The sequence below is a fragment of the Macrotis lagotis genome, chromosome X (genome assembly GCF_037893015.1).
Source record: "Macrotis lagotis isolate mMagLag1 chromosome X, bilby.v1.9.chrom.fasta, whole genome shotgun sequence".
Lineage (NCBI taxonomy): Eukaryota > Metazoa > Chordata > Mammalia > Peramelemorphia > Peramelidae > Macrotis > Macrotis lagotis.
This window is the reverse complement of record NC_133666.1, coordinates 380818897-380842778: the sequence shown is the minus strand read 5'-3', so window position 1 is coordinate 380842778 and position 23882 is coordinate 380818897.

Sequence of the window (23882 nt, the reverse complement as noted above, 5' to 3'; positions counted from 1 at the left end):
GTAAAGGAAGACAGTCTAACTCTACCAGATCTAAAACTATAATATAATTCAGCAGTCATCAAGACTGCTGGTACTGGTTAAGAAATAAAGAATCAGTGGATTAGCATAGTTTCAAAAGAAACCACAGCATCAGGGGCAGCCAGGTGGAGCAGTGGATAGAGCACTGGCTCTGGAGTCAGGAGGACCTGAGTTCAAATCCAGCCTCAGACACTTAATAATTACCTAGCTGTGTGGCCTTGGGCAAGCCACTTAATCCCATTTGCTTTGCAAAAAAAAAAAAGAAAAACCTAAAAAAGAAGCCACAGCGATGGACTACAACAATCTACTATTTGACAAATCCAAAGATATCAGCTTCTGGGAAAAGAACTTACATTTTGACAAAGATTTCTGGGAAAACTGGAAAATAGTATGGAAAAAAAGTAATCAGAAACCCACATCACACAGCCTATACCAAAATATGGTCAAAATGGGTACATGATTTTGACATAAAGCTTGATACCATAGATAAATTTATAGACCAAGGAATTTTATGACCAGACAAGAATTAGAATACATTATAACCTGATTATATTAAATTAAAAAGGGTTTGGACTAATAAAATCAATGCTGCCAAAATTAGAAGGAAAGTAGAAAGCTAGGAAACAATCTTCATAACCAGTAATTCTGATAAAGATCAACTTTCTAATAAAATAGAGAACTGCATCAAATTGAAAGGGGTATTAGTCATTCCCCAACTGAAAAATTGTGAAGGGGTATGAATAGAAGCTTTCAAATGAAGAAATCAGAGCAATATATAATCATATGAGTAAATGTTCCAAATCATTATTGATTAGAGAAACACAAAGTAAAAGAACAATGTGGAGAGTAGGAAACACACATCTCAAAAGATCATACCAACCTATCAGATTGGCCAAGATGAGTCAAAAGGGAAAATGACCAATGTTGGAAAAAGGAGGCTTTGGACATTGATTCATTGCTGGTGGAATTGTGAACAGATCCAACCATTCTGGAAAGCAATATAGAACAATGCTCAAAGAGCAATATAATGTTCATACACTTTGACCCATCAGTTCCAATTCTAAGTCTATATCTAGAAGAAATTATAAAACTTGGGACAATTGCTATACATTTCAAAACACTCATAGCAGCTCTTTTTGTGCAAAGATATGTTCAGAAAGGTCTATTTAAAGATATAAACAGCCAATTGAAGTAATGAAGTACTATATATATATACGTATATATATATATATTATATATACGTATATATATAATCATATGGAAAAATGCTGCAAATCACAATTTATTAGAGAAATGCAAATTAAAACAACAATAAGGCATCATATCATACCTATCAGATTGACCAAGATGACAAAAAGGTGAAATCATCAATGTTGGAGAGGGTATGGAAGGATTGGGACATTGACGCATTGCTGGTGGAGTTGTGAATGAATCTAACCTTTTTGGGGAGCAATATGAAACTATGCCCAAAGAGCAATAAAACTGTTCAGGCTCTTTGATTCAAAAATTCCAAATCTATATCTATATCCAGAAATAATTATAAAAAAAGGGACAAATCCTATATGTTTCAAAATATTCATAGCAGCTTTTTTTATAGTGACAAAGCATTGGAAATCGATAGGATGCCTGTTTTGGGCCAACTGGCTAATCTATTATTCACAACTATTATAATTTATAGCTTGACTCAGTCCAGCTGAAGTCAAGTTCTCAGGTGAGGGTTGAAGAGGCAGGAGACAAAGATGGCAAGTTCTCAATTTATTCAGCAGCAAGTGTTTAAATACACTTTTTAGTTCCTGGTTTCCTCGCATACACATGACGTTCTCCAAACATCCAATCAAATAGCACTTCTGGGCTCATGGACAGTAGATGATCAGTGAACTCAGAAAGTGTACTTTCACAATCCAGAGAGCAGACCCAGAAAATTAGACCAAGGGTGTGTCCGGGCAAGAGGAATGCTAGGTCATTCCCAGTCATGCAATGATCTCTGTAACTCTCAACAATCCCTTACAATTCTCCCTTTTTGTTTTTGAGTCAAATTACCTGTATGCCACCTGTAAGAGGGTGGATGAGAGGCACTATGATATTGTAAACATTATCATCACTGAGACACCATGCATGAGAAAATTGTAAGTGGTTGTGGAACTTTATCAAATGAGTCAATAATATCTTGCTCAGCATGATCAGGAAGGAGATTTTGTTTTGCTTAATTACACAGAATAATCAAATTATTTCAGATCTGAATTACACACACACACACACACACACACACACACACACACACACACACATAAAAAAACAAACACACAGAAACAACTCTTTTGTGTAAAAATGACCAAACTGAGATTAATAACCTGGCTGGTACCAGATCTCAGACTATGGAAACATTTTCCCCACCTCTCCAGGCCAGTAGAAAGATGTGAAAATGTCCCATTGATGTTTAATTATACATATTTTTTATATTTTGAATGAACCAATTAATAGCAATCAAGAAAAAATAACCTTTAGAATCAATCAGAATTTCTTGAGGATCTTTCTTATAAATTCATTAAAATTATGAAATGGCCAATTAATAATCAAAATTGAATGCATTCTTAATTAAATCTATAAAATTCAATTTTAGCTCCTCTAATACAGAGATATAGTTATAAGCACAGGATTCATTAAAAGAGGAAATCTAAATTTAATATGACCAGAAAAAGTCTATTCCCTAAATTGCTACCTTAACCCAAGGAGGATGCACAAAATAAGTCCAATATTAAGTCCCATTAGTCACAGTCATCTCTTATCTATAAATAGTTGACAAAAAATATAGTAATAAAAGCACCAGCTGTATCACTTCCAAAAGTCTGTTCTTATGTGTACATCTCCAGTCTCTTCAAGGGATCTGTTTTTTTGTCTCTTTCTCCAGTCTCTTCAAAGATGTGGGTTTCTTCCTTCTCATGTTGGTTCCCTCTTTAAGTGATAATGCAGACATTCCTTTCAGGAACCCAGATTTTTCCCATTTTCTGTGGAGATACAAACATACCTTGGCCCTCGGATTATCAACCTGTTGGGTCCTTTCCATTTCCCTTCCCTATTTTTCCACATAACGTTTTCATGCATATGGTACTCATACTGACTCTTAAACTAACTGCTTCTTTCTTTTTTTAATTTGAAATGCTTTTATTATTTTTTATTTTTTAAATTTTTATTAAAGATATTATTTGAGTTTTACCATTTTCCCCCCAATCTTGCTTCCCTCCCCCCCCAAAAAGAAAGCACTCTGTCATTCTTATTTTGTTTCCATGCTGTACCTTCATCCAAATTGGGTGTGATGAGACAGAAGTCATATCCTTAAAGAAGAGAAGAGAAGTCTAAGAGGTAACAAGATCAGACAATAAGAAATCTGTTTTTTTTTCTAAATTTGTTCAAACTCCACAGCTCCTTATCTGGATACAGATGGTACTCTCCTTTGCAGACAGCCCAAAATTGTTTCTGATTGTTGCACAGATGGAATGAGCGAGTCCTTCAAGGTTGAACATCACTCCCATGTTGCTGTTAGGGTGTACAGTGTTTTTGTGGTTCTGCTCAATTCACTCAGCATCACTTCATGCAAATCCCTCCAGGCTTCCCTGAAATCCCATCCCTCCTGGTTTCTAGTAGAACAATAGTGTTCCATGACATACATATACCACACTTTGCTAAGCCATTCCCCAATTGAAGGGCATTTACTTGATTTCCAATTCTTCACCACTACAAACAGGGCTGCTATAAATATTTTTGTACAAGTAATGTGTTTACCCTTTATCATCAGCTCTTCAGGATATAGACCCAGTAGTGGTATTGCTGGGTCAAAGGGTATGCACGTTTTTGTTGCCCTTTGGGCATAGTTCCAAATAGCTCTCCAGAAGGGTTGGGTGAGGTCCACCAACAGTGTAATAGTGTCCCAGATTTCCCAAAACCCTTTCAACAATGATCATTATCATTCCTGGTCATATTGGCCAGTCTGACAGGTGTGAGGTGGAACCTCAGAGAAGCTTTAATTTCCATTTCTCTAATAATTAATGATTTAGAACATTTTTTCATATGGCTATGGATTATTTTGATCTCCTCATCTGTAAATTGCCTTTGCATATCCTTTGACCATTTGTCAATTGAAGAATGGCATTTTGTTTTAAAAATATGACTCTGTTCACAGTATATTTTAGAAATGAGTCCTTTGTCAGAATCATTAGTCATAAAGATTGTTTCTCAATTTACTACATTTCTTTTGATCTTGGTTACACTGTGTTTATCTGTGCAAAAGCTTTTTAATTTAATGTAATCAAAATCATCTAATTGGTTTTTGGTGATGTTCTCCAACTCTTCATTAGTCATAAACTGCTCCCCTTTCCATAGATCTGAGAGGTAAACTAGACCTTGATCTTCTAATTTGTTTATAGTATTGTTTTTATGTCTATGGCCTGTAACCATTTGGATCTTACCTTGGTAAAGGGTGTTAGATGTAGGTCTAATCGAAGTTTCTTCCATACTAACTTCCAATTATCCCAGCAGATTTTATCAAAGAGGGAGTTTTTATCCCAATGGCTGGACTCTTTGGGTTTATCAAACAGCAGATTACTATAATCATCTCCTGCTTTTACATCTTGTCTATTCCACTGCTCCACTAAGCTATTTCTTAGCCAATACCAAAAAGTTGTGATGACTGAGGCTTTATAATATAATTTCAGATTAGGTAGGGCTAAGCCACCTTCTTTTGCACTTTTTTTTGATTAAGCTCCTGGCAAATCTTGACTTTTTTATTTCTCCATATGAATTTATTTACCATTTTTTCTATCTCATTAAAGTAATTTTTTGGAATTTTGATTGGTAGGGCACTAAACAGATAGTTTAGTTTGGGTAGAATTGTCATTTTTATTATATTAGCTCTACCTATCCATGGGCAGTTGATATTTGCCAAGTTATTTATTTATTTTGTTTTTTAGAGGGTTTTTTGCAAGGAAAATGGGGTTAAGTGGCTTGCCAGAGGTCACACAGCTAGGCAATTGCTAAGTGTCTGAGACCAGATTTGGACCCAGGTACTCCTGACTCCAAGGCCGGTGCTATATCCACCACGCCAGCTAGCTGCCCCTTGCCCAGTTATTTAAATCTGATTTAATTTGTGTGAGAAGTGTTTTATAATTGTTTTCAAAAATGATTCTGAGTCTGTCTTGGCAAATAGACTCCCAAGCATTTTATATTGTCTGAGGTTACTTTGAATGGGATTTCTCTTTCTAGCTCTTCCTGCTGTATCTTGCTAGACAAATATAGAAAAGTTGAGGATTTGTGAGGGTTTATTTTATATCCTGAAAATTTGCTAAAATTGCTAATTGTTTTCAGTAGTTTTTTGGATGACTTCTTGGCATTCTCTAGGTAAACCATCATGTCATCTGCAAAGAGTGAGAGTTTTGTCTCTTCCTTCCCAATTCTAATGCCTTCAATTTCTTTTTCTTCTCTAATTGCTGTTGCTAATATTTCAAATACAATATTGAATAGTAGTGGTGATGATGGGCACCCTTGTTTCACCCGATATTATTGGAAATGCCTCTAACCTCTTTGCATTGAATATAATGCTTGTTGATGGTTTCAGATAGATACTGCTAATTATTTTAAGGAACAGTCCATTTATTCCTACACTCTCTAGTGTTTTTAATGGGAATGGATGCTGTATTTTGTCAAAAGCTTTTTCAGCATCTATTGATATGATTATATGATTTCTTTATAGGTTTGTTGTTGATATAATTGAGTATACTAACAGTTTTCCTAATACTGAACCAACCCTGCACTCCTGAAATAAATCCTACTTGATCATAATGTATTATCCTAGTGATAACTTGTTGTAATCATTTTGCTAAGATTTAATTTAGGATTTTTGCACCTATATTCATCAGGGAAATAGGTCTATAATTTTCTTTCTCTGTTTTAACTCTTCCTGGTTTAGGTAACAGCACCATATTGGTTTCATAGAAAGAGTTAGGCAGAGTTCCATCTTTCTCTATTGTTCAAAAGGGTTTATATAAAATTGGAACCAATTGTTTCTTAAATGTTTGGTAGAATTCACTTGTGAATCCATCAGGCCCTGGAGATTTTTTCTTAGGGAGTTCAATAATGGCTTGCTGAATTTCTTTTTCTGAGATAGGGCTGTTTAGGTATTTAATCTCTTCTTCATTTAACCTGGGCAACTTATATTTTTGTAAATATTCATCAGTTTCACTTAGATTATCAAATTTATTGGCATAGAGTTGGGCAAAATAATTTCAAATTATTACTTTAATTTCCTCCTCAATGGTGCTCAGTTCATCTTTTTCATTTATGATACTAGCAATTTGGTTTTCTTCTTTTTTTTTCATCAAATTGACCAGAGGTTTATCAATTTTATTGGTTTTTTCATAATACCAACTTTTGGTTTTATTTATTAATTCAATAGTTTTTTGCTTTCAATTTTATTAATTTCTCTTTAATTTTTAAAATTTCTAATTTGGTATTTGGGGATTTTTGATTTGTTCTTTCTCTAATTTTTTTAGTTGCATGTTTAGTTCATTGATTTCCTTTTTCTCCAATTTATTCGTGTAAGCATTTATTGCTATAATATATCCCCTGAGAGTCATTTTGAATGAATCCCATAGGTTTTGGTATGTTGTTTCATTATTATCATTATCAAGGATAAAATGGTTAATTCTTTCTATAATTTGTTTGTTGATCCACTCATTTTTTAAAATGAGGTTATTCAGTTTCCAATGTGTTCTGTGTCTATATCACCTTGGCCAAGTATTACATATGACTTTAATTGCATTGTGATCTGAGAAAGATGTATTCACTATTTCTGCCTTTCTGCAGTTGATCATTAGGATTTTATGTCCTAGTACATGGTCAATTTTTGTATAAGTTCCATGTACTGCAGAGAAAAAGGTATATTCCTTTCTATCCCCATTCAGTTTCCTCCAAAAGTCTACCATAACTAATTTTTCTAACAATCTATTTACATCCTTAACTTCTTTCTTGTTTATTTTATGATTTCATTTATCTCAATCTGATAGCCGGAGGTTAAGGTCTCCCACTAGTAGAGTTTTGCTGTCTATGTCTTCCTTTAGTTCTTTCAGCTTCTCCTCTAAGAATGTGGGTGCTGTCCCACTGGGTACATATATATTCAATATTCAAATGACTTTATTGTCTATGGTACTTTTTAGGAGGATAAAATTTCCTTCCTTATCTCTTTTAACGCTATCTAATTTTGCTGCTGCTTTGTCTGAGGTAAGGATTGCTACCCCTGCTTTTTTTTTTACTTCAGCTGAAGCAAAATATATTTTGCTCCAACCTTTTACCTTTATATGCATCTCTCTGCTTCAAATGAGTGTCTTGTAAGCAGAATATTGTAGGATTCTAGTTTTTAATCCAGTCTGCTATTTGCTTACATTTTAAGGGAGAGTTCATCCCTTTCACATTCAAAGTTATGATTACTAATTCTTTATTGCACTCTGTGCTATCTTCCCTCTATTTGTATTTTCCCCCTTTCTCCCCCCCTTTATCCATATTCCCCAGTATTTTGTTTCTGAATACCACCCCTTTCAGTGTGTTTGCCCTCCTATATCACACCCTCCCCCTTTCTTTCCCCTTTCCCTTTTCCCTTCCCTTCCTTTTGTTATTTCCCCCCTTTCCCCCACTCCACTTCCATTTCTCTGCCCCCCCTTTCCCACTTTCAATACTTGAAAGGTTAGATGTTTTATAAGTTAACTGAGTATGTGTAAGTTGACTTTATGCCAAGTCTGATGAGAAGAAGATTCAGGTGTTTCTCATCTGCTCCCTTCTTCCCCTCTATTACTATATGTTTTTTCTACCTCTTAGTGTAATGAGATTTACCTCATTCAATCCCCTCCCTCCTCCAGTCTCTTTCCTGTCCCCCTTTTTTAAGGAGGTAGTGTTTTTTAGAACATTCTATCTAAGTCATAGAAAATTCTGAGTGTCTGTCCCTTCTAGTTCAGTATATACTATCGAATAGAGTCAAAATTCATGAGAGTTATTAGGGTCTTTCTCCCAAGTGGGGTTAAAGCTACTTACATCACTTTAGATAGCAGTCTCATGGATAGGTCATAAATGTCCATCATTTCTGGCTAGGTATATTCTCTCTGTTAGAGTTACAATTCTCAAGATTTATGAGAGTCTTTTTCCCCCAACCTGGGATATAGCCAATTTCCACTTACTGGATTGCATTTTTTTTTCCTTTTACCTCCCCCCCTTTTTTTTACCTTTTCATGTGTCTCTTGAACTTCCTGTTTGATGTCCAAATTTTCTGTTTAGCTCTGGTCTTTTCATCACAAATTTTTGGAATTCTTCCATTTTGTTATATGTCCATCTTTTTCCCTGGAAGAGCAGGTTCAGCTTTGGCTGCATTCCAAGCTCCCTTGCTCTTCAAAATATCTCATTCCAGGCCCTTCTATCCCTTAATGTTGATGCAGCCAGATCCTGCGTGGTCCTTACTGTGGTTCCTTGATATTTAAATTGTTTCTTTCTGACTGCTTACAGGATTTTCTCTTTTATCTGATAGTTCTGGAATTTGGCCAAAACATTCCTTGGTGTTTTCATTTTAGGATTTTTTTCTGGTGGGGATCGATGTACTCTTTCAATAACTACTCTACCCTCTGATTCCATGATATTAAGGCAGTTTTCCATCACTAGATCCTGTAATATTAAGTCCAGGCTTTTTTTCCTCTTCAATGTTTTCAGGGAGTCCTATAATTTTCAGGTTGCCCCACGTCAATCTATTCTCTAGGTCAATGGTTTTGTTGATGAGGTATTTTACATTTGCTTCTATTTTTTCTATTTTTTTATTTTGTTTAACTGACTCTTGCTGTCTCATGGAGTCATTAGTTTCTGTAGACTCCATTCTTTTTTGTGGGGAGGAGTTTTCTTCATTAACCTTTTGTAACTTCTTTTCCAATTGGTCAATTCTACTTTTGAAAGAGCTTTCCATTTGAACAAATGAGGTTTTGAGATAATTAATTTCTTTTTGCATTTACCCATTTGAAGATCTGAGAGATTTATTCTCATTTTTGTATTTGTCCAATTGTACTTTCTAAGGTTTTGTTTTCTTGTTGCAAGGTATTAATTATCTCTCCCATATTTTTAATTTTAATTTATTTCTTCAAGGAAGTCTTTCTGTGCTGAAGACCAGATTTTATTCTCCTCAGAGGTTCCAGGTCTCTCTGAGTTAGGGTCTTTCACTTCTAAGGATTTTTCTATGGATCCACCCTTCCGCTGAGCCTTCTTCATTTTGCTAAGACCTGAGTTGTGGATGGGCTGGTTCACAGGGACTTGGGATCTCTAAAGGCTTTACTCACTGAGTTCAGTTCCTCTGGCTGTCCAGTAGGAGGTGTTGATTTCTTTCTCTGATTGAGGTCTTCTCCCTTTGCTTGAAGGGAGGAGTTGGAGCTGTTGAATTCTTTTGCCTTCAATCAATGGTGGGCTTTACACTGGCCTGAGGTCATTTCTCAGCTGGGCTGGGCTCACACAGCTGGGCCTGAGGCAGAAGTAGTTTGCATTTGTTTGTTAGGGAAGAAGTCTGAGTTGTAATGGGACTCAGACCAGAGGAGCCCAGGGATGGTATCCGAAGCCTTCCTGCTCCAGAACTCTCCCCCATGCCTGTCCGCAATCTCCCAGGGGATAACACCAACACTAGCACCTCCGCTCCCCAGCAGACTCAAGCCCCTGCCATCTAGTCCCACCGCTGATCCAGCAGGTCCAGATCTCCGGCCCTCAGACTCCCGGCTCCAACTCAGCTGTCAATCTGGTTGATCCTTGGGTTGATCTTCCCTCTGAGCCCAGACTCACCTGCCTGAATTCGGCCAAAGCTGCTGCCAGAGACAAATCCTGAGGTAGATGTTCTTTCTCCTGGGTTTTCTTTCTGGGTTTCATGGGTCAGATTTCTTTTAAGAGGTTTGTTTCATGTGATAGATGGGGAAGAGATCAGGAGACTTTAGAACTCTGCCTGACTTCTCTCCACCATCTTGGCTGGACTACCTGCTTATTTCAATTGCACCATTCAATTCCCCAAAATTTCATAGTCCTCCAATTAGAATAATATTTCAAAAAATGTATACTGTAAATTGCATAATTGAATCTATTAGGGGCATGTCATATATTGCCTCTTTTGTTTTTGAAGCATCGTTTTTGGCATCTGGTTCATTCTTTTCAAACACCTCTTGCCCTTGAGGATTGTAAAGAATTCCAGTAATATGTGCAATAGCAAATTCCACACAAAAGTTTTTAAAAGATTGAACTACATAAGCTGGGTCATTATCAGTCTTTAGAGTTTCTGGAAGTCTACCAAGAGAAAAGCAACACAGTAAATGAGACCTTACATGCTTAAAGATTTCTCCTGTTAGTGAAGTCACCCAGACAAAACCTGAACAACTATAAAAACAAACATGAACATAGTTCAGTCTGCCAAATTCAAATACATGAATAGCATCCATTAGTCAAAGAGAATTTGTACATATCCCCTTACAATTCATGGATTCTTTTGATATTTGCAGGAGAAAAGGTACACAATGAGTACATTGTAGCCTGATCTTTCTAGCCTGTTCTTTGCAAATCCCATACAAACCTCTTAATGATCGTGCTGATAAATGTAGTTTATCATGACCCTTAGTAGTTTTAAAAATAGGAAAGATTAATATAGCACCAGAAATAGCATTTCCTTCAATAATAGGTCCTGTAGCATCAGTATGAGACCTAACATGTAAGCAAAATAGAGGATAAGTGCACTGTCTCAGCAAGAGTTGTAATTCTCTGAATAATTTAATAGTACTCTGGTTACTGATGTCCTTGATTCGGGAATAGGTTGTATATGTTGCATGTTGTATGCATATGTTTATGTTGTGTGTATATGTTATATGTATATGTTCTATATTTTGTAAAACACCCCAACCATATTTACTTTCTGTGATATTGATGGGTTCATCAAGTAACATAGCTTGCATTACTGCATAAATTTCATTTTGTTGGGTAGATTGAAATGGAGTAATAAATAGATCCCTTTTATTTCCATCTGGAATATAAAGGGAAGCTCTGTTATTCTTTGTTGCATCTGTAAAAACCTTTATGCCATGGACAGGTTCCTTTTTCATTATCCATTCCACAATCCATGGCTATGAAAAGAAAAATTTACTAATCACCAATGGTGATTTAGCTGTTATTGGCATATTCATCAAAATTTGCCATTCTTCCAAGTGTTTGGTACTTTCATCTATAACCTCCATCTTTAAGGGAACATAAATCTTTGAAGGTTCTTTTCCAAGCATCACTATCACTCTATTTCTAGCCTTTATGATTAAAACTGCAAGCATTTGTAAGCATATAATGAACACATTCTTTTCTGGAACACTTAATTATACCCATTCCACAATGCCTTGTCCTTGATGTATAATTCCAGTAGGACACTCTATAGTCTCCAGAATAGTTATCTCAAGGTCCTGTACATGATGTACTCTTATACTATGTTTATCATGTATCAATTTCATAATAGTATGAATACTAGACTTGGTCTCTGCAGTCCATTGTCTCTTTGATAATAAATTCTTGTCCACTTTTAGCATTTCATATATGGGTTTCATAAGATCATTAGAAATCCTGACCTGAGTTCTTATCCACTCTATATAACCTATCAATTTTTGAACATCATTTAATGTTCACAACTTTTTTATTTTTAATGCAGGAGGCTTGATTTTTATGGTGTTGGAATCTAACGGAAATCCTAAATATTGAAAAGGAGGGTGTTTTTGTATTTTGTCTGGAGCTATAACTAATCCATATCGCTCCAAATCAGCTATGGTATTTTTTACAATACTTTACTTCTTTCATGAGATGACAAAATGTCATCCATATAGTGTAAAAAATATGCATCTTTATATTTATTCCTAACCCTTTTAATGCTTAATGAACAAAATACTGATATATAGTCAGACTATTTTTCATTTCCTGTAGTAACACCTTCCAATGAAACCTATCATAAGGAGCTCCAAAGTTCATGGTGGAAATGGAAAAAAAACAAATTTCTTATAGTCTTGTGGGTAAATGGAAATAGAATAAAAACAATCTTTAATGTCAATTACCCATAATAGTTGTTGTCTGGGAATCATGTGGGGAGAAGGTAATCCCAGTTGTAAAGCACCCATATCTTTCATAGCCTCATTGATCTTTTGCAAATCTGTTAGCATTCTCCATTTTCTTGTTTTCTTTTTTATTGCAAACACAAGGAAGTTCCATGGGCTGTGACTCTTTTCAATATGCCCTTGTTCTAATCACTCTTTAACTATATCCTTTAAAGCCAAAATCTTTTCTTCTGTATGGGACCACTGATCCATCCATAGAGACTGTGGATTCTTCCATTCTAATTTAACAATAGGTATATCAATCATTCCCAACTCAGCAGCCCCAATCAAAAATCCATGCTAATTTTTTCCCCTAATTGACACAATATTTCTCTTCCCCATGATATTGTAGGAATCCATCAACTATTAAATGAGTGATTGTTTCCTGTCTTATCTTTTTTTCTCCATTTCAAGGTTTGACAAGAAATTTCGGTTTCCTGTCGACCCCCAATGCCTATTAGGCTAGTATATAGACTGCTTGTTTAAGCCAAACTTGTGGCCAGCTCTGTATGGGGAACATAGTCCTATCTGCCCAAGTGTCACTCAAACCCAGAAAAGCAATTCCTTCTATGTGAATAACACAAAGCGGTTTCTTTGTGGAAATCATAGTTGTAAACATAGTTTATGAATTGTTTCTCATTTATTCTTTTTTTAATCAATTCCATTTCCTTCTGAGTTACACAAGATCCTGAGAAAACAAGCAACTTAGCTATGCATTGATTATCATTTATGTAGCTATCATGATCATTAACATTTACTATTGCAAAAGAGAAAATTTTCCCCCTCACATGCCTTACCAAATGTATGTTAGTATACTCCAGATTTGGTAGAGCCAGAATGATTGCAAACTCCTTATCCATTCAGCATTAAGGGTGAATAGGTACTTCAGTACAAGCATGTGGAGATACCCTAAATTTCCCATGACTTTAAGCCATCAGTATTTTTGCATAGGTTGATTGTCTGCCAAAGCTGATTTTTCCAGGTCATCCCCTGTTGTTCCTGAACTGTCATACCCCAGGATTGTTTTGAGGGACCTCTGGGATAGGGTGCCTCTCCCTGTTTAAATTTTCCTGTTTACATTATGATGCCCAGTGTCCTATCGTTTTTCACATTGGGCATGGAGTTTTTGGAAGATGGCACTCCGACAGTCTTTCTTTAAATGTCCAGATTTTCCACAAGCAAAGTAAATCCATTTCTCATTATCCCTCACTAGCATATTAGCAAATGTCTCTGCCATCAATTCTTCATGATACATCTGAGACCCTACTCTGTCACATCTTTGAATAGTTTCTTCAATGGTGGCATCTCTTCTTAAGCCAATCATTGCTTTCTGACAATCAGCATTCACATTAGCCCATGCTAATTGTTTATAATACATCTATTCCTGCTACATCTCCTAAAGTTCTTCCTATTGCTTCCTGCAACTGGGTGAAGAAATATACAAGAGCCTCATCATTTCTTTATCTAAGAAGTGCAAATAGTTATTTCTTTACATTTTGTATTGGAATACATCCCCATGCATTCTTTACACAGATTGAAATTCTTTCATATGTTTCTAACTCATAATTTAATTGATCTGTATTATTGGGAAATTGAACTGTGCCACTTAATTGTTCATAATATTTGGTGGCATTGGGACCTTGTGCATGCCTCAAAGCCATCTGTTTGCACTGTTCTATAAATTCCGTCATCCACAAGACAGATTGTCTGAGTGACAAACATGCCCTAACTATCTGCTTCCAATTATTGGGTGTTAATATGGAGTATATAATATTATCCAGTTGTAACTGGACAAAAGGTGACCTCACTCCATATTCCCCTACAGCCTTCTTCAAGTCTCTGACTGCTTTTATGTCTACTGGCTCATGTATTTGCCTAAGATGTCCTGGATTAAAAGGATCCTGCTCCTCAACAACAGGATATAACTGAAACTCAGCTCCTAGGTCCCCTAAACTTTCATCCTTGTTCCAGGCCTTTTCAATTCCCTTTTGTAATGCTGATGTTTCTCCACCAGATGGTGATGTAGGAGTAATCCTAAACCTTACTTGATAATACATATTTGTATTTTTTTTTCTTTGATCCAAGGAGAAAAGAGATATACCCTGCTTTTGTTTTTGATTCCCTCCACACTTCTTTGTTCTAACTCCCTTAGATTAGGATAAATACTAAGTATTTGATACTTCCTTGGTGCTGAACCCAGACCTTTATCTTTTCCCTCCCTCTCTGGAGATTTTTTTTTTTCTGTCGGGAGTAGTCTGTATTTCTACATTAAATGACCTATTTTCCTTTAAACTAATAGGAGTGCTCAAGCCCATTTTTATAAGATTGTACATAGTAAAAACTGTTAGAGGAGCGTCTTCAGTTTTGTTTCTTTGATATTGTGAAAGCTGTTCCTCCCAAATTTTCTATCTGTCTGGATCCAGACTCCCGTCTTCATGTAACCAAGGGAATACTTTTTCTGCTACTTCTAGGAATTCTCTAATCTTTTTAAGGGTTGCCGAGCACCCTTGTCCTTTTATCATTTTATATATGATTCTGACATAATTATTCCTTTCAGATACTCCTAGTTTCTGCTCCATTATAACAGCTACTTGTTACCTCTCCGAAGTCTTAGCTCTGGGATGTAGCCTGGAAGATTTGTCCCCTTGCTCATATGACAGCTCAAAGTCTTGGTCCTTTGATGCTTGGTTCTCCTTGGTCCTTCTCCTAGACTCCAATCAGAGCATCCCAAAATCAGCTTGCAGCCCCATTCTTGAGTGCCATTTGTTGTGTGCTGTCTGGCTAATCTATTACTTGCAAATATTGTAACCTATTGCTTGACTCAGTCCAACTGAAGTCAAGTTCTCAGGTGAGTGTTGAAGAGGCAGGAGACAAAGAAGACAAGTTCTCCATTAATTTAGCATCAAGCAAGAGTGTAAATACACTTCTTAGTTCCTTGTTTCCTCCTATAAACATGACATTCTCCAAACAGCCAATCAAACAATGCTTCCATGCTCATGGACAGTAGATGATCAGTGAACACAGAAAGTATACTTTCTCAGGCTTAGGGCTCTCACACAATGTTCCAGGAATTGCCAAATAGGAGGAACAGATAAGAAGATCCAGAAAGTAGAACCATAAAATTAGGGCAAGGGTATTCCTGGGCAAGATGACTGCTTGACCATTCCCAATCATGCAATGCCCTCTCTGTGACTCTCAACAGTCCCTTACAGATGCCCATCAACTGGGGAATGGTTAAACAATTTAGGTTACATGAATAGCATGGAATGCAATTGTTGTATAAGAAACCATAAATGGCTGGACTCTAGAGAAGCATAGTATGACTGTTCCCTGCTAAAGTGAAGGGGGTAGGAAGGGAGAGTAGAAGGAAATTATGTAACTTAAAAATATACATCTGCATATAAATGAAAATGAATACATAAATTAAAAAAGAAAAATACTACATGTTACTAAATATTCATAGCAGCTCTTTTTAATGGTAAATAATAGGAAATTGAGGGATTGCCCATCAATTGGGGAATGGCTAAACAAGTAATGGTGCATGAATACTATGGAATATAATTGTTCTATAAGAAACCATAAATGGTTGAACTCAACGGAAGCATGAGATGATTTACAGGACCTGCTTTAGATTGAAGGGAGTAGAACCAAGAGAACAATGCACACATTAACAACAACATTGTCAGATGAACAATATTGATGTAATCAGCTCATCTCAGCAGCTCAGAGAGTTAAGTCAACTGTATTAGACTGGCTATGTACAATGTTATCCCCATGCAAAGGCAGAAAAACAAAACAAAAAAACACACTTCAGAATATGATGAACATTTTATAAAAATTTAGCTCTTATGTATGTCCCTTAATCCTAATTCCTCTTATGAAAAATGACTAATCTGTAATCATGTTTATCAAAAGTATGTATATAACATGCTAATCTGACTGTTGACTGCTGAGGCGAGGGGAGTGGGAAGGGAGAGTGAAAGGAAATTATGCTTCTTAAAAAATATACATGCACATATGCATGTAAAAATATATACAAAAATAAAAAACAGAATTAAGTCACTGGAAATTAATGAATTTATGAGACATCAAGAAATATTAAAACAAAAATAAATGAATGAAAACATTTAAAAGACAAAGTGATATATTTTTCACTGTAAAAATTACTGCTCTAGAAAATAGAAACAAGAGAGATTATTTGAAAATTATTGGACTGTTTAAAAGCTATGATTAGAGGAAAAAACAAATCTAATTTTCATTTCTCAAGAAATTATCAAGGAAAACTGTCCTCATATTCTAGAACCAGAGACTAAGATAGAAATCAAAAGAATCTTCCTTAAAAAACATCTAAAAGGGACAGATAGGTGGTGCAGTGGATAGAGCACTGGCCCTGGAGTCAGGAGTGCCTGAGTTCAGATCTGGCCTCAGACACTTATTAATTACCAAGCTGTGTGGCCTTGGGCAAGCCACTTAACCCCACTGCCTTGCAAAAAAAAAAAAAATCTAAAAGAGAAAAAAAACAAAACCCCCATATAACTATAGACTAAATCTAGAGCTCCCACATCAGGAAGAAAATACTGCAAGCAGCCAGAAAGAAAAAAAAAGTGTTGTATATCAACTGTAAAGATAACATAAAATTTAGAAACTTCTAACTGAAAGCAATAGAAAACTTGAAAAAAGATATTCTGACCTACACCAGAATTGACTGTGTACTAGTACATGAAAACCTTATAATAAAATTCAGAATAACAGAAATAATAAACACTTGTCAGACCATGATGCAATAAAAATTATATGTAATAAAGGGTCATGGAAAAATAAACCAAGAACTAATTGGAAATTCAGTAACTTTATCTTAAATAATAGGTGCACCAAATAGCAAATAATAGAAACAATTAATAATTATATCCAAGAAAATGATACAAATGAGGCTTCACATCACAATTTATGGGATGTAACCAAGGCAGTTTTGAGGGGAAACGTTATATCTCTAAATGCCTATATTTAAAAAAAGAGAAATAAGAGATCAATGAATTGGGTATGCAACCAAAAACACTAACAGTTTCTGAATGTAAAGATCCCAATTAATTTCCAAATCAGAAATTCTGATACTAGAGAGATTAACCAAATTGAAAGAAAGGGAATAATTGATTTCATAAACAAAACTGAGTTGATTTTATGAAAAAACACTATTAAATAGATAAAACTCTGATTAATCTGATTATAAAACAGAAGGAAGATAACTGGATTACCAGAATCAAAACTGAAAAGGGTTAACTAACTACCAATGAGGAGGTAATTAAAGAGATCATTTGGAGTTACTTTGACTAACTAGATAACCTGAATGAAATGGATGAATATTTAGAAAAATACAAACTGCTCATATAAACAGGAGAAATAAATTAATTTAATAACACCATTTCTGAAAAAGAAATGGAATAAACCATCAATAAACTCCCTAAGAAAATGTTTCCAGATCCAGATGAATTTACAAGTGAATTATACCAATCATTTAAGGACCAATTAATTCCTATTTTCCATAAACTATTAAAAAAATAGGAGTGGAAGGAGTTCTGCCAAACTCCTTTTGTGACACCAACATTGTGCTGATACCTAAACCAGGAAGAACCAAAACAGAAAAAGAAAAATTATAGACCAATCTCCTTAATGCATATTTATGCAAAATTATGAATAAAATTTTAACAATGAGACTACAACAAGTTATTACTAGGATAATACAATGTGATCTGGTAGGATCTATACCAGGTAGGCAGGGATGGTTCAACATTAAGAAATCAATCAACATAATTCAACATATCAATAGCAAAACCAAGAGAGATATAAAAATGATCAAACTGTTTTTGCCTGGGTTGGTGATTCATGTCCCACACTTTTCATCTAAACCTAGGAAACTCCCTCCCTACTAGTAATGTTGTTGCTGTTTCCACCTTGGCCATTTCTATTCTGAGAAGATCTTACTCTTGGCCAGAATGGAAGGAAAGATGCTAGAATCCAGTGAGAAATTGCTCTTCGTGTTTTTAGAAAGTTCAGTTTATTATCTCAACAGATGCTGAAAAAGCCTTTGATAAAATATACCATGCATTACTATTAAAAATACTAGTAAGTTTAGGAATTAATGGAGTTTTCCTTAAAAAAAATAAATAGTATCTATCTAAAATAATCAACAATTATTATATTTAATGAGAATAAACCCAGAGCATTTCCAATAAAATCAGCAGTGAAACAAGGATGCCCATCATCATCATTCTTATTCAATATAGTATGGGAAATGCTAGCAGTAGAAATGAAAGAAGAGGGGTGGCTAGGTGGTGCAGTGGATAGAGCACTGGCCCTGGAGTCAGGAGTACCTGAGTTCAAATCCAGCCTCAGACACCTAATAATTACCTAGCTGTCTGGCCTTGGGCAAGACACTTAACCCCATTGCCTTGCAAAAACTAAAAACAAGCAAACAAAAATAAATAAATAAGAGAAGAAAAAGAAATTGTAGGATTCAGAATTGGTAATGAGGAACAAAAATTTCACTCTTTGGAGATGCTAAGATGGCATACCTAGAGACCCTGAGAAAATCATCTAAAAAAACTCCTTGAAACAAATAACAAATTCAGCAAAGTAGCAGGATATAAAATCAACCCATATAAATTGTCAGCATTTCTATATATGAACAACAAAACCCAAGAACAAGAGATAGAAAGAGAAATTCCATTAAAGATAAGTGTAGTAAACACTTGGGAATCCACCTCCCAAGACAAACCCAGAAATTGTATGAACACAATTACAAAGCTCTCCTCACCCAAATAAAGTCAGACCTAAATAATTGGAAAAATGTCCAATGCTTGTGTTTAAGACAAACTAATGTAATAAAAATGACAATTCTACCCATTACTTATTCAGTGCCATACAAATGAAACTACCAAAGAAATACTTTACCAAACTAGGAAAAATAGTAATTCATTTGGTGTTACAAAAGGGCAAGAGTAGCAAGGAAACTGATGAAAAATATGTAAAAGAAAGTGGTGGCCTAGCTCTTCCAGATCTAAAACTATACTATAAAGCAGCAGTCATTAAACCTGCCTGGTATTGGTTAAGAAATAGAGTAATGGATCAGTGGATCAGGTTAGGTTCAAAAGAAAACACAGTAAACAGCTACAGCAATCTACTATTTGACAAACCCAAAGACCTCAGTCTCTGGGATGAGAACTCACTATTTGACAAAAATTGTTGGGAAAACTGGAAAATAGTAGGGTAAAAACTAGGCATGAATCCACATCTTACACCCTATACCAAAATAAGGTCAAAGTGGGTACATAATTTAGACATAGAGATACCATAAATTAATTAATAGACTAAGAAATACTCTATCAGATTTTTGGAAAGGGGATAAATTTATGACCAAACAAGAACTGAGCACATCATAAACTGCAAAATGAATGATTTTTTACCTTATTAAATGAAAAAAAAATTTTCCACTAATAAAATCAAAGCTGACAAAATTAGAATGAAAGCAGAAAGTTGGGAAACATTCTTCAAAATTAAGAGTTCTGATAAAGGTCTCATTTCTAAAATATATAGAAAGTTACATTAAATGTATAGTGTTAAAATCATTCGTCAGTTGATAAATGGTCAAAGGATATGAACAATTTTCAAATGAAGAAACTAAAGCTATATATAATCTATATGAAAAAAATGCTCCAAATCATTATTGATTAGAAAAATTCAAATTAAAACAACAATGAGGTATCATCTTACACCTATCAGATTGGCCAAGATGAGAAAAATAGAAAATGACCAATTCTGGAGACAGTGTGGGAGGATTAGGACATTAATGAATTGCTATTGGAGTTATGAACTGATCCAACCTTTCTGGAGAGCCATAAAATTGTTCATACCCTTTGACCTAGCAATTCCAATTCTAGGTCTATATCCAGAAGAAATTATATCAAAAGAGAAAAGTCCCACATACTTCAAAATATTCATTGCAACTCTTTTTGTAGTGGGAAAGAACTGGAAATTGATGGGATGCCCATCACTAGGGGAATGGTTAAATAATTCATGGTACATGAATACTCTGGAATACTATTGTTCGATAAGAAACCATAAATGGTAGGACTTTAGAGAAACATGGAATGACTTACGGTATCTGATGCTGAGCAAAAGGAGTAGAACCAAGTGAACAACGTACACATCAACAACAACATTGTGAGATGAACAACCTTGATGGAAGCAGCTCCTCTCAATAGTCCAGAGAACTAGGATAGCTATAATTGACTGACTAGCGAATATATTATCCCCATCCAGAAGAAGAACAACTAAACAAATCTGTTAAAATAAATGATGCTCTCAGAAAAAACATGGAAAAACTTGCAAAAACTGAAACAAAGTGAAAAGGAATGTGTGTGAAGTATCAACACCATTGTAAAATGATCAGCTTTGATTTATCTATTCTTAGCAATAAAATCATCTAAGGATATATTATGAGATTTGAACTCTTAGTTTAGTGTTTCCTTGTGTAATATGCTTGTACTCATAGTGATCTATTCCCTGATGCTTCTGTTACTACATTATGATCAGCAACTGATCCACAGCACTATCTTTTATTTATTGATCACTGTTCCACCTTACCACACTTTCGGTTTTTTGGGCGCTATTTATTTTTCTGTAACTTTTGTCTTCTCAGTTCTATTATTATTTCTTCATTTCCTTTCTTACAAGGTTCTGGTATCTAAGATCAATCAGTGAACATAAATTATGAATATCAAGTAGTAACAAGCATGCAAGGCATCTAGAATGAGCTCTTCTTTTCCATTTCACAATTGATATATTATTTTATTTTTCCAATTACATATTATAAAAGTGTTCCAACACTCATCCACATGCATATGTACATTTTTCAGTTACATAGTTTCCTTCTGCACTCCCTTCCCATCCTCTTCCTCTCAGTGGCAAATACTCTGGTGAACTTTGAACATATACATTTGCATATAACATGTATAAAGATTAGTCATTTTCAGTAAGAGAAATTGGAATTTAGTGAAAAGCAAGGACATGATGGGATAGGAAAGAAAAGCATAAAAGAAATTTTTAAAAAATGAGCAGAGTGTTCATTCAGATTCTGTACATTTTCCTTCATTTTGTTTTGTTTTGTCTTTCTCTGAATGTCCTTAAAAGGCTTCAAAGGGTTATTCAAGCTCTGAGCTACTGAGAGAAGCTGCATCCATCAAGATTGATCAACTCACAAAGTTGTTATTAATATGTGCAATGTTCTGTTCCCTTCACTCAGCATAAGTTCCTGTAATTCATTCCATTCTTTAGAGTGTGACCTTTATGTCTAAATCCTGTACCCATTTTGACCTTTGGTTTGGGGTGTGAGATGTGGTTTATTGCCTAGTTTTTGCCATACTATTTTCCAGTTTTCCTAACAATTTTTATCAAAAAAGTGACTTCTTATCCCAGAAGCTGGTATCTTTAAATTTGTCAAATAAGAGATTGCTGTAGTCATTTACTGAGACTTCTTTTGAACCTATCAATTTCCAATGATCAATTACTCTTTTTTGTTAACCAGTACCAGGCAATTTGGATGATTGCCACTTTACAGTATAGTGTTAGATCCGGAAGAGCTAGGCCACCTTCCTTTACATTTTTTTCCCATCAATTCTCTTGCTATTCTTGACCTTTTGTTGCTCCAGATGAATTTTGCTACTGTTTTTTCTAGCTTGGTACAGCAGTTATTTGGTCGTTTGATTGGAATGACACTGAATAATAAATTTAATTTGTGTAGAATTGTCATTTTTTATTATATTATCTCATCCTAAATATGTTCATTTGACATTTGCAAAATTATTTAGATCGGACTTTATTTCAGTGAGAAGTATTTTATAATTGTGATTATACAGCTTTTGATTTGTCTTGGGAAGTAGATTACCAAATATTTGTTTGTCTGAAGTTACTTTAAATGGGATTTATCTTCCTTTCTCTTGCTCTTGAACTTTTTTGTTTATACATAGAGATGCTGATAATTTCTGTGGGTTTATTTTATATCCTGCTACTTTGATGAATTTTTTTTAATTTTTCAGGGTTATTTTAGATGGATTTTCTTGGGTTCTCTAAGTATACCATCATATCATCTGCAAAGATTGAAAGCTTTGCTTCTTTTGATTCAATTTCTTTTCCTTCTCTTATTGCTACAACAAGCACTTCAAAATTATATTGTATAGGAATGGTGATAATGGGTATCCTTGTTTTACCCCTGATTTCACTGGAAAGGATCTGAGTTTATTCCCACTATCAATATATTTTTTGATGGTTTTATAAAACTACTATTTATTATTTTAAGGAAAACTCTATTTATTTCTAAACTTTCTGTTTTTCATAGGAATGGATGTTATATTTTAGCAAAAGTTTTTTCAGCATCTATTGAGACAATTATAAGATTTCTGTTAGTTTTGCTATTGAGATGCTCAATTATCTTGAGTGTTTCTTTATATCGAACCAAGCCTGACTATGTGATATAATTCCTACCTGATCAAGGTGTATTATGCTAGTAATAATTTGCTGTAATCTCATTGCTAAAATTTTATTTAAGATTTTTGCCTCAATATTCATTAGGAAGATGGGTCTATAATTTTTCTTTGTCTGTTTTGGTTCTTCCTGATTTAGGTATCAGCACAATGTCAGTGTCATAAAAGCAGGTTGGAAGAACTCCTTCCTCTTCTATTTTTTAAAATAGTTTTTTCAGAATAGGAATTAATTGTTCCTTAAATGTTTGGTAGAATTCATTGTTAACATCTGGATTTGACAGTTTTTCTTAAGGAGTTTATTGATGGTTTCAAATTCTTTTCCTGAAACTATAATTATAAAACATTTAAATAATTCATTAATCTGAGCAATTTTTATTTTTATAAATATTCATTCATTTCACCCAAGTTATCCAATTTATTGGCAAACAGTTCAGCAAAGAAGCTCTGAATTACTTTTCAATTCCCTCCTCATTGGTAGTTAGTTCACCCCTTTCAGCTAGTAATTTTGTTATCATCTTTATTTTTTAAATCAGATTAAGCAAAGGCTTGTCTATTTTATTGTCTTTTTCATAAAATCAACTCTAAGTTTTATTTATGAGATGATTGTTTTCCTTTTAATTTTATTAATCTCTCCCTTTATTTTTAGAATCTCTAATTTTACACTTAATTGGGAATCATTAATTTGTTCTTTTTCTAGATTTTTTTTATTTGCATGCCAAATTCACTGATCTTCTTTTTCTCCATTTTATTCACTGAGGCAATTAGAGATACAAAGTCACCCCTCAAAACTGCCTTTGCTGCATCCCATAAATTTTGTTATAAATTCTCATTATTATAATTTTCTTCAAAATAATTATTCATTATTTCTATTATGTTTTTTACTTCTACCAAGTCATAATATATGAGTTCTTTGAATAATGAGTTCTTTGAAAACACCATATAATAGGATTTTGGTTTTTAATCCATTCTACTATCCACTATAGTTTTATGGGACAGTTCATTCCATTCAAATTTACACTTGATTACTAATTCCATATGACTAATTCCATATTATTGCTTTTCATTTATATTTTTCCCTTTACTTTTCTCTTATTCCTCCTCACCAAATTTTTCTACCCTTCTCTTTGACTTTTCTTTTAAAATTTTAACTTTCAGTTTATTCCCC